The following is a 13,212-nucleotide window of genomic DNA, read 5'->3' as shown; positions in this document are numbered from 1 at the left end:
GTGGGGCAGAGATATTCCTTCTCAACTGCAGCAATTTGAAGCTCTAATTCAGAAGCGGACACCGTTCTTGATTGGATTTCAGACTCTCGGGAATCTGTTTATAGCTGCAACCTGGAGAATCCCCCCCCTCCCCCATCTCTTCACCCCAACACAAAGTTCTAGTCTCAGAAAGGCCTAAATAAATAGTTAAGGAAAAGTTGAAGTGTAGCCGCTCAGCTGTTTGTTTTTCTTCTGCCATTGCTCTGTGATAGATTTTTAAAAACCAAACCAATACAAAAAACCACCCACAGTATTTTTCATTCACTCCAATCAAGGGATGGAGCCTACTTCTCTGCCGTTTGAATCTAGGCATGGCCATGTGACTTACTATGGTTAGGGAGGCCTAAACAAATGCAACTGAAGCAGAGTGTGGCCAGTGTTTGCACCTTTCAGCTCACTCTTTCTTTGCTGCTGGGAATTCTTTTGTCACCATGTGAATTGGCCCAGGCTGGCCTCCTGGAGTATGACAGAGCAGGTAAGCAAGGAAGGCATGCCAAGTCTGCTGAACCAGCTAAGGCCACAGACATATGAGTGGGGCCCTCCTACATGATTCAGTCTTACCACGCTGGCTCATATCAGAACTGTCCAGCTGACCTATTACTGGGGAAAAGTTGCTATTTTAGTTCACCAACATTTGAAGTAGTTTGTTATGCAGCAAAAGCAAACCAAAATATTTTCTTTAGTCCCCATATAATATAGAGCTGCAGAATAAAATACTGTTTAATAGGGGTTACTTACATGAGTATGCACTTTAAAAGCAACACGGCTTAATGTTTTGTCATTTTCTCAGGAAAAAAAATTATGCAAATTTAATATATGTTGTCCTGGCGAGTAAGTAAAGCAGGTGATGGATTATGTGGCAGCACAGTATTCACCTATGAATGCACTTGATTATGTATATTCAACAGTAACTCTTTCTTACATTTATTGGTATCATCAGTTTCAGAATAAAGAATGGGATGAGGGCTGATTGTTTATTTGTTTTCAACTTACTATCTTGGAAAATACTACCCAAGAAAACACATTTTCCTTGAAATAGGAAAGAGCATTCCACTGGCTTTTACTCCTGTTTCCATAGACACAATCACATGGGTTATGATGTGGCCAACAGGGATTTGGTGTAGGAACAGCTTTTCTTATGTTTTACTTTAGCAACATGGGTCAGTGATTCACAGAAGAAATGTGGCTTCCTTCTGAGGAGGAGAAAGAATCAGGGTTCCAGACTGGATGGTACGTCTAGTAGATATGTAGTTGGATTTTACTGTTCAAAATTAAAGCATTGGGTCAGTGTTCAAAGGATTGGCATTGGGTTATTTATGACTTGCCTCACTGATGCTAAGTACACCCTTGCCTTTCTGATCACACTTGCTGAGTTATTGCCACGAGGTTGTGTGAGCTTGCCACACCAAACTGCTTGACTCTCTAATATGCTATAAAAACTTATAGCCACATGGCAGCAGGTGCACTTCCCTTTATATTATCCAACAGATATGGACCAAAATTAGAAAATTGAGACATCTTGGTTTTTTTCCCCCTTGAACAGGGATATATTTAGAAACTCTAATCTGAAGACACTCACTTTTGAAATGCTGAGGAAATTGCAAACAATTTATCACATACATATTTGGAAGCATCCACATCATTAAAAGTGTCTATTTTATAACTGAAAATCAAATAATGATCAACAATGGTATTGATTTCTTCCTAGGCAATCTTCTTTTGAATCACTAATTCATTAAAGAACCATTTAACTGATAAGGTCCATAATTTTCATGGTCTCAGATCTTCAAGGAAAAAAATATGATTATCTTTAAAAATATTCTAATATAGTAATGGACTAATGTCACTTCAAGAAAAAATATTGAAAAATATGAATCAACTAATATGCAAGATTGGGAAATTTTTAAACTTGCACTTTTTTGTGTGCAAAATATGTATAAATATGTATGTGTAACATATGTACAATGTCTATTTCTAATCTTTGGGCATCATTAGTTAATTTCAGAGTGAGGAATTTTGGAAACAGTATTGTTCTTTCTTGTCTGTTTATTGGGTTATTTTTCTTGAGAAATACTATACAAGATAAACCTTTCTTCCTAGAAATAAGGAAAAAAACAACTGACTGGATTTTCCTTGTTTCTGCAGATGCAAGAGCGAAATGACTTTTGAGGTAAGATAAAAACACTTGTTTATATTTTTTTAATTGTATTTTAAATTCAGTGGGGTACATGTATTTGTTACATGGGTATTACATACATCATGCTGGAGATTGGGCTTCCAGTATACCCATTACCCAAATATTGATTGTACCCCACTATTACTGGATTGCTATCAATCTGTTTTCTTTGGTCTAATAGTATTTGTTTTATGCATCTAGGTGCTTTGGTGTTTGGTGCATATATATTTAGGATAGCTAAATTTTGTTGTATTGAATGCTTTATCATTATATAAAGCTTTTCTTGGTCCTTGTACTGTTGTTAGTTTGAAGTCTGTTTTATCTAATAAGTGAATGTTTACTCCTACTCACTTTTGTTTTTTATTTGTATCATACATCTATTTCTATCCTTTCCCTTAGAGTCTGTATGTATCTTTAGCCAGTACATGCATCTCTTGTAGATAGCAGATGGTTTGGTCTTGTCTTTTTAATCCAATTTGCCACTTTATCTTTTAAACTGGACATTTAGGCCCTTTATATTCAAGGTCAATATTGATACATGAGGTTCTGTTACTGTCGTAAGTGTTATTAGCTAGTTATTCTGTAGTTTTGATTGTGTTTGGAGTTTTTCATTGCTTTATAGCATCTCTGACCTTTGTGTTTTTAGTAGAGATAGGGATTCACCATGTTGGCCAGACTGGTCTCAAACTCCTGACCTCAAGTGATCCACCTGCCCTTCAGCCTCCCAAAGTGCTGGGATTACAGGCATGAGCCACCATGCCTGGCCATCATATGTAAGCTTTTCTGATGGTAAAAATTGTCCTTTTGTTTCCATATTTAGAACTCCTTTGATCATTTCTTATAGGTCCAGTTTCGTGGTGACAAATTCTCTCAGCATTTCCTTGTCTGAGAAAGACTTTATTTCTCCTTCATTTATGAAGCTTACTTTGGCAGGATATAACATTCTAAAATTTTGGCATGTTTTTTCTTTAAAGGGGCAAAAAGTAGGCCACCAATCTCTTCCGACTTGTAGGACTTCTGCTGAAAAGTCTACTGTTAGCCTGCTTGGTTTTCCTTTATAGGTGATTTGACCGTTTTCTCCAGCTGTCTTTAAGATTGTTTTCTTTAGCATTGATTTTGGGCTTCTCTAGCAAGATTAGGGAGATTTATCTAAATTATTCCCTCAAATAATTATTCCCTCAAATAGTTGTTTACTTTTACTTTTCTCAGGAATGCCAATAAGTCAAAGATTTGGTCACTTTACATAATCCCATAGTCCTTGAAGTCTTTGGCAAACACTTGTTTTTAAAAGGCAACAAAAATCTTCACTGTGACCTGCAGGAGGTATTCTTATACTGTCATGTAGAAAACAAATATGTACATTTGAATTCATTTTATTTTGTCTTGCCTTAATCTTTTTCCTTACCTTAAAATATTGTTCACCCATTGCTTTTTCATCTACACCCTTCTTTTTATTTTATTGTGACCAATACTGGCATCTTTCTGTGGCATAATTTTAAGCTTCCTCAAAGTTTAAAGATTTTCACTTAACATGGAAACATTTAAAACAATAATACTTACTATTGACGTTTTTTCAGTGCAAACATAACTACCCTAACAATATCAAAAACAAAAATAAAGCCAAGTATTTTACAAATCAGTAACTGTAACATTAGTCAATCAGCATCAGGAGAATGTTCTTTTCTGGGAATTTAAGCTGAAGATAATTCCTAAAGGATAAGCCATATGAATGTTTTAGAGCCCTAAGTGTACTTTGTAACATTCTTTATTATAAGAAAAACAAAAAAATCCCAAACATCCAAAAATTGGAAAATGTGATTGAAGTAGATTTTGATATGTGACAGACTGGCATACAATGATTAAAATATAAATCTAAAAACGGTGTATCATGTAGAATGTTTACAATATAAAGCTAAGATAAAAATCAGGCTTCAATGCAGCATCTACACGATGTTTACATCTTTGTCAAATTATATGTGGATGTCTTCAAGAACTGGAAACAATCTGAAAAACATAAATCAGAGCAGAATAGTGAGATTTTGAGACATGAGTTCTTTAAAAAGTTCCTTTATTATTGGGATGTTTGACTATCAATTTTTAAAACTTGTATCTACTTTCCTTAATAAACGGATACTTTAATTGTGATAAAGGTAGCTGATAAAAATCTTAGTCCATAAGGTCCCATGATCAACAAATATAAATTTATTTTCCAAATATAAAATTAATTTCTTTCGGGGGTCCCATTCTCTTGAATCTCAAATCAGTCATGGTGTTCCTTGTGATTTCTTGGAGGCACATCATTTTTTAAACCTTGCTGTTATAGTCCCAGGTGATTATCTCTTCCTTATCTTGATCAGTTGGATTCTTTGATCACCCCTTCTCTTAGAAATATTGGCATAACACGGCTGGGTGTGGTGGCTCATACCTGTAATCCTAGTAATTTGGGAGGCCAAGGCAGGCGGATTACCTGAGCTCAGGAGTTGGAGACCAGCCTGGGTAACATGGTGAAACCCCATCTCTACTAAAATAAAAAAACAATTAGCCTGGTGTGCTGGTGCACACCTGTAGTCCCAGCTACTCAGGAGGCTGAGGCAGGAGAATGGCTTAATTAAACCTGAGAGGCAGATGTTGCAGTGAGCTGAGATGGTGCCATTGCACTCCAGCCTGGGTGACAGAGCAAGACTCCGTCTCCCGTCCCAGTCCCCCAAAAAAGAAAATATTGGAACAACTCGGGGCGGGCACGGTGGCTCACGCCTGTAATCTCAGCACTTTGGGAGGCCAAGGCCAGCGGATCACGAGGTCAGGAGTTCGAGGCCATCCTGGCTATCATGGTGAAACCCTGTCTTTTTTCTATTTAAAAAAAGAAAAAATAGCTGGGCGTGGTCGTGGGCGCCTGTAGTCCCAGCTACTCGGGAGGCTGAGGCAGGAGAATGGCATGAACCCGGGAGGCGGAGCTTGCAGTGAGCCGAGATCACATCACCGCACTCCAGCCTGGGTGACGGAGCCAGAACCCGTCTTAAAAGAGAGAGGGAGGAAGGAAGGAAGGGAAGGAAGGAAGGGAAGAAGGACTGGTGCAACCCTGATGGGCACAGTGGCTCACACCTGTAATTCCAACACTTTGGGAGGCCAAGGCCGATGGAATAACCTGGGGTCAGGGGTTTGAGACCAGCCTGGCCAACATGGTGTAACCGCGTCTCTACTAAAAATACAAAAAAAATAGTGTAGTGTGGTGGCATTTGCCTGTAATCCCAGCTACTCTGGAGGCTGAGGTAGGAGAATCGTTTGAACCCAGCAGGCGGAGGTTGCAGGGAGCTGAGATAACGCCATTGCACTCCAGCCTGGGTAACAAAAATGAAACTCCGTCTCAAAAGAAAAGAAAAGGAAAGGAAAAAGAAATATTGGCACAACTCTCAGAAACATGGGGACCTGCATATCCACACTCACCTGGGCTACAGTTTAAATACTGGTTCCTTCCTTTAGGCACATAGGATCATGCCGAGCTAAAAGGGGCCTGTCAAAACTCTGAAAAACTCTCTTATCTTCCTCAGTAGAAATTCCTAAACAATTCTCTTGCCGATGGTTGTACCTGCTGCCTAAAACTCTAAGGTCTCGATGCTCCACAACCAAGTTTTACTTTGAAAATGGTATGTGGTTCACTTATCGCCCAATTCCCATCCTCACGGGAAACGTAATCATACTTTCTACCCGAGCCTTGGAGTAGGTAGCAAAACGGAGAGAGAGAATAAGTGTGAAGAAGAGAGAGAAAGGAAATGTAGCAAAATATTGAGAGGTGATGATTCTAAGTGAAGGCTATATATTAATTGCACAATTTTTCCAGCTTTTTTATTTTGTTATTTTTTAAAATAAACTGTTGGGAAAGCAAGAAACAATGGAAGAGCTGAATTGGAAGTCGACAGTATAGACATGTGCCTTTTATGGAATTTTGGTATGATAGAGGAGAGAATTAGAATTGTGAATAGGACAGAAGGGAATTGTATAATTTCTTGCTCTTTATGTAAAAAAAAATTTAAAAAAAATAAAATAAAAAAACTCTAGTCTGGGCCCAGTGGCTCACACTGGGAGGCCATCCCAACACTTTGGGAGGCCGACGGGGGTGGATCACTTGAGGCCAGTAGTTTGGGACAAGCCTGGCCAACGTGGAGAAACCCTGTCTCTACAAAAAACACAAAAATTAGCTGGGTGTGGTGATGTACACCTGTAATGCCGGTTACTCAGGAGGCTGAGGCAGGAGAATCATTTGAACCCAGGAGATGGAGTTTGCTGTGAGCTGAGATCATGCTACTACACTCCAGCTTGTGTGACAAAGTAAGATCCTGTCTCAAAAACACAAAAACAAAAAACCAAGCAGGTTATTTATTTCCATACACATCTATAACTTCAACTACATATTAACATTTGCAAACACTTGGAAAAAATTCTACCTCAGAAGTGGCTTTTGTTTTATTGTGTCCCCATAACTTTTTTCCTTTCATTTAAAAATATTCCACCATGGTAATAAAGACAGAGTGGTACTGGCAAAAGTAAAGAAATATAGATCAATGAAACATAATAGACAGCTAATAAATAGACCCACATAATATATAGGTAACTGGTATATGACAAAGGGGCAAAGGCAATACGGTGAAGAAAAATCTTTTCAACAAGTGGTGATGGACCAATTGGACATCCACATGAAAAAAATGGATCTAGAAACAGGCCTTACACCTTTCACAAAAATGAACTCAAAATGGGTTATAGATTTAAATGTAAAACACAAAACTAGAAGATAATGAGCAAAAGGCTATATGGCCTCATTTATGGCTATGATGTTTTAGATAAAACACCAAGTGCACAACCTGTTAAAAAAAAAAAAACTGGACTTCATTCACATTAAAAACTTCTATGTTGTGAAAGATACTGTCAGGAGAATAGGAAGAAAAGCCAGAGACTAGGGGAGCGTATTTGCACAAGACATGTCTGATAAAGGACTGTTCTCCAGAATATACAAAGAAATCTTAGAAGTCAACAATAAGAAAATAAACAACCTGATTTTTTAAATGAGCAAAAGGCCTAAACATATATATCACCAAAGAAAATATACAGAAGGCAAATAAGCATCTGAAGGGATGCTCCACATCATGCATCATTAGGCAAATGCAAATGACAATGGGACAGGATACCACTACGTGCCTGTTAGAGTGGCCAAAATCCAAAACATTGACAACACCAATGCTGGGGAGGATGTCGAGCTGTAAAAATTCTCGTTTGTTGCTGGTAGAAATGCAAAATGGTACAGACACTTTGGAAGACACTTGAGCAGTTTCTTACAAAACTAAACTTACTCTTATGACACAGGAATCCTGCTCTCCAGTATGTACCCAAGTGAGCTGAAAAATTATGTCCACACAAAAACCTGCACAATGATGTTTCTAGCAGCTTTATTCATCATTGTCAAAACAGGGAAGCAACCAAGATATCCTTTGGTAGGTGAGTGGATCAGTAAACTGGTACATCCAGACAACAGAATATTATTCAGTGCCAAAAAGAAATGAGCTATCAAGCCATGAATAGGCATGGAGGAAACAGAAATCCGTATCACTTACTGAGTGAAAGAAGCTGATTGGAAAAGGTATGGTTCCAACTATGTGGCATTCTAGGAAAAAAAAAAAAAAAAACACTATGAGGACTGTAAAAAGGTCAGTGGTTGCCAGGGGATAGAGGTGAGGGAGGAATGATAAAATAGAACATAAAGTTTTTAGTACATTGAAACTATTCTATATGGCACACAATGGTGGATATATATCATTAGACATTTTCAAAGCCGATAAAATATACAACACTAGTATGCCGAGAACCTAGCCGGGTCCAGCCGCATTTTCTCCAGGCCCAATAATGAGAAGCAGACAAACTAGGAAAGAAGGGAATTTATTGCTGTAACCGGATACAGGGAGAAGGCTGGAGATAATTCCACCAGACCAACTCAAAGTGTTACAATTTTCTTAGTGCTTATATAGGTTGGGGTTATGTGCCTACCTGTAGTATAGCATTTGCCTGTCTATAGGTAACTAATTTTGCTTTAAGTAGAAGGTCAAAGGCCAAAAAATGGTTGCTAAGTCTGATTGAGCTGTGAGGCCCAGTACCTTCAAGGCCTGTCTACTGTGGTACCGGAGTGAATATTTCTAATTCATCTTCTTTACGGCTTGGTCCAGAGAGCTGCCTTAGACTCCACAATGAATCTATTCAAACAGCTGCCTCTGTTACCTTGACTCGTCTCAGAGTTTGTCAACCCGAGAAGGGTCCTGGCACTATGAATATAAGACTCTCTATTATTTTGGCTTGTTCCTGGTTAGGGAGGAGCCCCTTCAAGGCTCCTACTGACTAAATATTTTATTTCTAGCTTTGACGTCTGGGCACTGATTTCCTAGGTTTAACTATTTGCTCAACATTAAGGCAGTGCTGTGGAAATGTGTCTGTGTAACTGAAGTGCTATGCAGGCCTGTGTGTGTGATTGTCAGGGAGAATTGGCCTGGCACACTAGGAGTGAACAGGGGGGTGTAAACTATGGACTTGGGGTGATAATGATGGACTTGGGGTGATCATAATTGTCAGTGTAGGTTCACCGTTTGCAACAAATGTACCACTGTGGTGCAGCATGTTGATCGTGAGGGAGGCTGGGCCTGCCCATTGAGGGGGTTCTGGGGGTGTACGGGAACTCTATACTTTCTGCTCCGTTTTGCTGTGAACCTAACACTGCTCCAAAAATAAAATATATTTAAAAGGACAAAAATTATAAAATTAGGGCAGATATAAGCTTGAGGAATAAAATAAGAACTAGTTGTAAGACTCACAGCAAACTAGTAGAAGTCACTAAATGCCACTTGTACCTTTTTTTTTTTTTTTTTTTTTTTTTTTGAGATGGAGTCTCGCTCTGTCGCCCAGGCTGGAGTGCAATGGCATGATCTTGGCTCACTGCAACCTCTACCTCTACTCTACCTCCTGAGTTCAAGCAATTCTCCTGCCTCAACCTCTTGAGTAGCTGGGATTACAAATGCCTGCCACTATACCTGGCTAATTTTTTGTATTTTTAGTAGAGACAGGGTTTCGCCATGTTGGCTAGGCTGGTCTTGAACTCCTGACCTCAAGTGATCTGCACACCTTGGCCTCCCAAAGTGCTGGGATTATAGGCATGAGCCACCATGCCCCACCAACTTGTTCTATTTTAATAAAAGATTTTCTATATTTTCATGAAAAATCTTTCTTTAAATCCTCATTCCCAGTAAATACATTTTTATTTTTGCTTGCCCACTAAATATTAAAAATTGGAAAGTTTTTAAGAATAATATTGAAAATATTTTCTGTATCTTTTTGTTTGCCTAAATGTCTGTGGTCAGGATCTTTGTTGCAGTTAAACCTATTTAACTTCTTCCTCAGTGACTAAATGTAAGAATAAAAACATCCTCACTATTCTGTGACTCAATAAGCCTGTGAATGTTGTGTCATTTTAATGGGCCAAATATTTGGAATAAAATCTTGTGATTGTAGAAACAAGATATAGATTTGATGGAAAAAAAGTTGCTTGAGAACAAACGACATGAACTTTTATGTAAAAATGTGGACATATACAAATTTACTACATACTAAGTTTATCTTCGAGAAGGCTGATTCATAGACTCATAAGTGATGCAATTGTGGTGAAGAAGGAAACATTCTACCGAGGTCACAGTATTGCTAATGGCAGCCTTCTGGTAACTTGTGATACCCCGGTCCCCTCGGCTAAATTCATCTTGTCCATTCTTAATGATAGGAAACACTAGGATCTATTTTACTTTGTGTTAAAGCATGTGTGCCTTTCTAAAAGGCCTCTTTTAGAAAAGTCTTGGCCCTGCCTGAAGGTATTAACTATAGCAGACCTCCAGGGATAAGAAACATTTGCTCAGCTCTAATTATTTTATCAGATGTCAGCCTCGCTGCCTAAATGCCTAAATTCTAAAACAAGTCAGTTGCCTTTCAATCAACAAGACAGAACCATCTACACCTCACAGATCCCCATTAGAAAAACCTATGGAGACAATTTCTTCTCCAGAAGGATCAGAACAGGCTAGTCATTTATTTCCTGAGATTCTCTTTCACCTTTTTTTCATTCTGATCCTACGAAAAAGATACGCATGTGCTATATTACATTAATTCTTCCAGTGTAGCGATGTGTCGTCAGAACTACAATTAAATATTTTACCTGGTGATCCCAGCACTTTGGGAGGCCAAGGCAAGAGGATCACTTGAGGCCAGGAGTTCAAGAGCAGCCTGGGCAATATAGTGAGACCTCATCTCTATTTATGTATTTTTTTTAAATGTACTTTGCCTCGTATCTGGAGAAGTGTGTGAAATAATGTTACCTTAGACATTGCTTCATTTCTTGTTAATGTACCAAGAGAGTTTATTATGAACTTCTATCCTGCCACATGAGAAATTCTTCTGAGTTCAGAACTAGGACATATTGGCCATTTCTAGTAATGTAGCATTCTATGTCAAACGATAATTACTGAGCTCAGCACCGTTGTCTTTTCACTCTGGCTGCCAGGAACCTAAGTGATTTCTATGGCCATAACTTCATTAGCCTTCTCCGCTTCGCATCTCTTGTCATTTGGCCCTTGTTTTCATTTTACAAAAATTCACTTTCTCTCTCCAACATGACAAAACACTTTACAAACTCGAAGGCAATAAATCCCAGGCATGTTTGCTGAGCAGTTATGATGTGGTCATCCATGGCACTGAATGAGAACAAAAGTCAGATTCAAGATCCTGGTGGAGGCTTTTGGAGACTCACAGCAAGTCAGACATCCAAGCTACAATTGTCAGAAAATGAAGTACATAGTGTAACAGAAATAGATACAAATTGCAGTGGGAATAGAGATGGACAATATCTGTGTTCTGTTAGAGGAGAACTAGAAGACTCCACAAGAATGTGAACTCTTAACCTGGGTCTGGAAGGATGAGTAAGACATTGCAAGCAAGTATGTTTGTAATGTACAACCAATAGTGAATCCCAGGATACAAATGCAAGATATATAAAACTTAGTATCATTTTTCTGTAACCAAATGTATCTCATTTGACCCCGGTACTGTGGTTTAATCTGAGTAAGTTGGTCTCTATCCTATGAGCCCATGAAATGTTCATTTGCTTTAGGGAGTTCAAGAAAATAGTGGCTCTGATTCATTAAATATTCTAAATATAGTGTTTTCTGGCTGGATGTTGACTTTTGAAGTTCAGATATTAAGTATTTGGTTCTTTTAATTATCTTTGTATTGTTGATGTATCATCCCTTCCCAGAGGTAATATCAGGAAGATAAAATGCTGACAGAAAAAGGGGAAACCAGGTATTATTCTGCCCAGCATTGAGTGCCGTAATAAAACAACATCCCTTAGTTGAGAGAGGCCTCAGTGGCAAGGGACCTTAGATATTATCTCTGTCAAGTTCCTTCACTCTCATTTTATGGAGTAGAAAATTGATGCTAAGAAAGGCAGAGTGATGCTCTCAACATTATCCTGGTCAGTTGGAATTATGGGCTGCACCTTTTTTTTTTTTTTTTTTTTTTTTTGAGATGAAGTCTCTCGCTCTGTCACCCAGGCTGGAGTGCAGTGGTGCAATCTCGGCTCACTGCAACCTCTGCCTCCCGGGTTCAAGCAATTCTCCTGCCTCAGCCTTCACAGTAGTTGGGACTACAGGCGCGTGACACCATGCCCGGCTATGTTTTCGTATTTTTAGTAGAGACGGGTTTTCACCATATTTGTCAGGCTGGTCTTGAACTCCTACCTTGTGATCTGCCCGCCTTGGCCTCCCAGAGTGCTGGGATTATAGGTGTGAACCACCACACCCGGCCTGTGGACTGCACTTTTAACCCCAGCCTCAGCGGTATTCCAGATCTCTTCAATATTTCTTTAATCTGGGGCACTAAAGAATTGCCAAAGAAGTTTGTTACAACATATCAATGATGCATCTTTCAGGGCTTTACTGTCAGAGATTCAAATACAGAATGCATTTTTACCAAGCACTTCAGGTGAGACTAATGCAAAGGACCCGCCCTTTCAAGTACACAGAGGTAAAATCTGAGCTCCATAAGAGCAGAAGCCGATTTTTGTTAATCTTTTTATCCCCAGTGCCTACCTAGCACATATTGTATAGAAAATGTGTAATGTTGAATGCATGCAAACTATATTTCTAAAAATACACACCACCTTCATTTGTTGTTTGTTTCCAGCAAAGCACTGGCAAATTTGTCCTTTACTGGAATATTTTGAATTGTTATCTTTGAATTGTTACATTTCTGCATTTCTTTATAGATCAAGCTTTTCAATACAAAGCCCAGATCAAGCTTTTCAACACAAAAAGTCATCAGCCTTAACAGAATCCCAGGAAGCAGAATTCAAGCAGTGAAAGATAATGTTTTGTTTAAGTTGTCAGTGTTCGCCCTTCAAAAATGTAAGATATAATTCCAAATCAAAATCCAAGTTGCTTTTTTTTTGGTATTTTGTGATTTATTATAGCATTACCTTTATTTGTGATGAAAATATATTGAAGGTTTTTTTCTTATTAAATATGTAACTATTAAATATTTAGATCTACAAAATGAATTTCTCTATATTTTATGAACAAAATATCCTAGAAAAGACTTTTTAAGTAAATGAAGATTAGTGAGGATAATTATTTCACATAGAAAAATTACCTATGGCTTCCAAGACCTAATCTACTCAATAAAATAAGTTATGATACCTTAAAATAACAACTGGGGAAGATAGATATAAGTTAAAAAAAAAAAATCCACGAGGAAAGAAGTCTACATGGTAAGTATTCTGAGGTCAGGACTTTTTCAACTTTATCACAAAATTCACAGGGTGGGTAAATAGTATTTCCACATTTTAAAAAGGTTTTGAGGAAGCCTCAGTATAATCAACCCCTAACATATTATCTTCTAGATAGCCAAGTTCTGTAGCTCACAAC

At 38.3% G+C, this 13,212-nt stretch overlaps 1 long non-coding RNA gene across 1 annotated transcript; it reads left to right on the top strand.

Annotated features, from left to right (window-relative positions):
- The first annotated feature begins 483 nt into the window (after positions 1-483).
- Positions 484-12,722, top strand: LOC111546602. Its single transcript, XR_002732841.1, has 4 exons — positions 484-514; positions 2,140-2,209; positions 11,449-11,490; positions 12,555-12,722. It is a non-coding gene; the product is annotated as an uncharacterized LOC111546602 (long non-coding RNA).
- Positions 12,723-13,212: the final 490 nt, after the last annotated feature.

Source organism: Piliocolobus tephrosceles, chromosome X, assembly GCF_002776525.5.
Source record: "Piliocolobus tephrosceles isolate RC106 chromosome X, ASM277652v3, whole genome shotgun sequence".
NCBI classification, from domain to species: domain Eukaryota; kingdom Metazoa; phylum Chordata; class Mammalia; order Primates; family Cercopithecidae; genus Piliocolobus; species Piliocolobus tephrosceles.
This window is presented reverse-complemented; position numbering and strand designations above follow the sequence as displayed.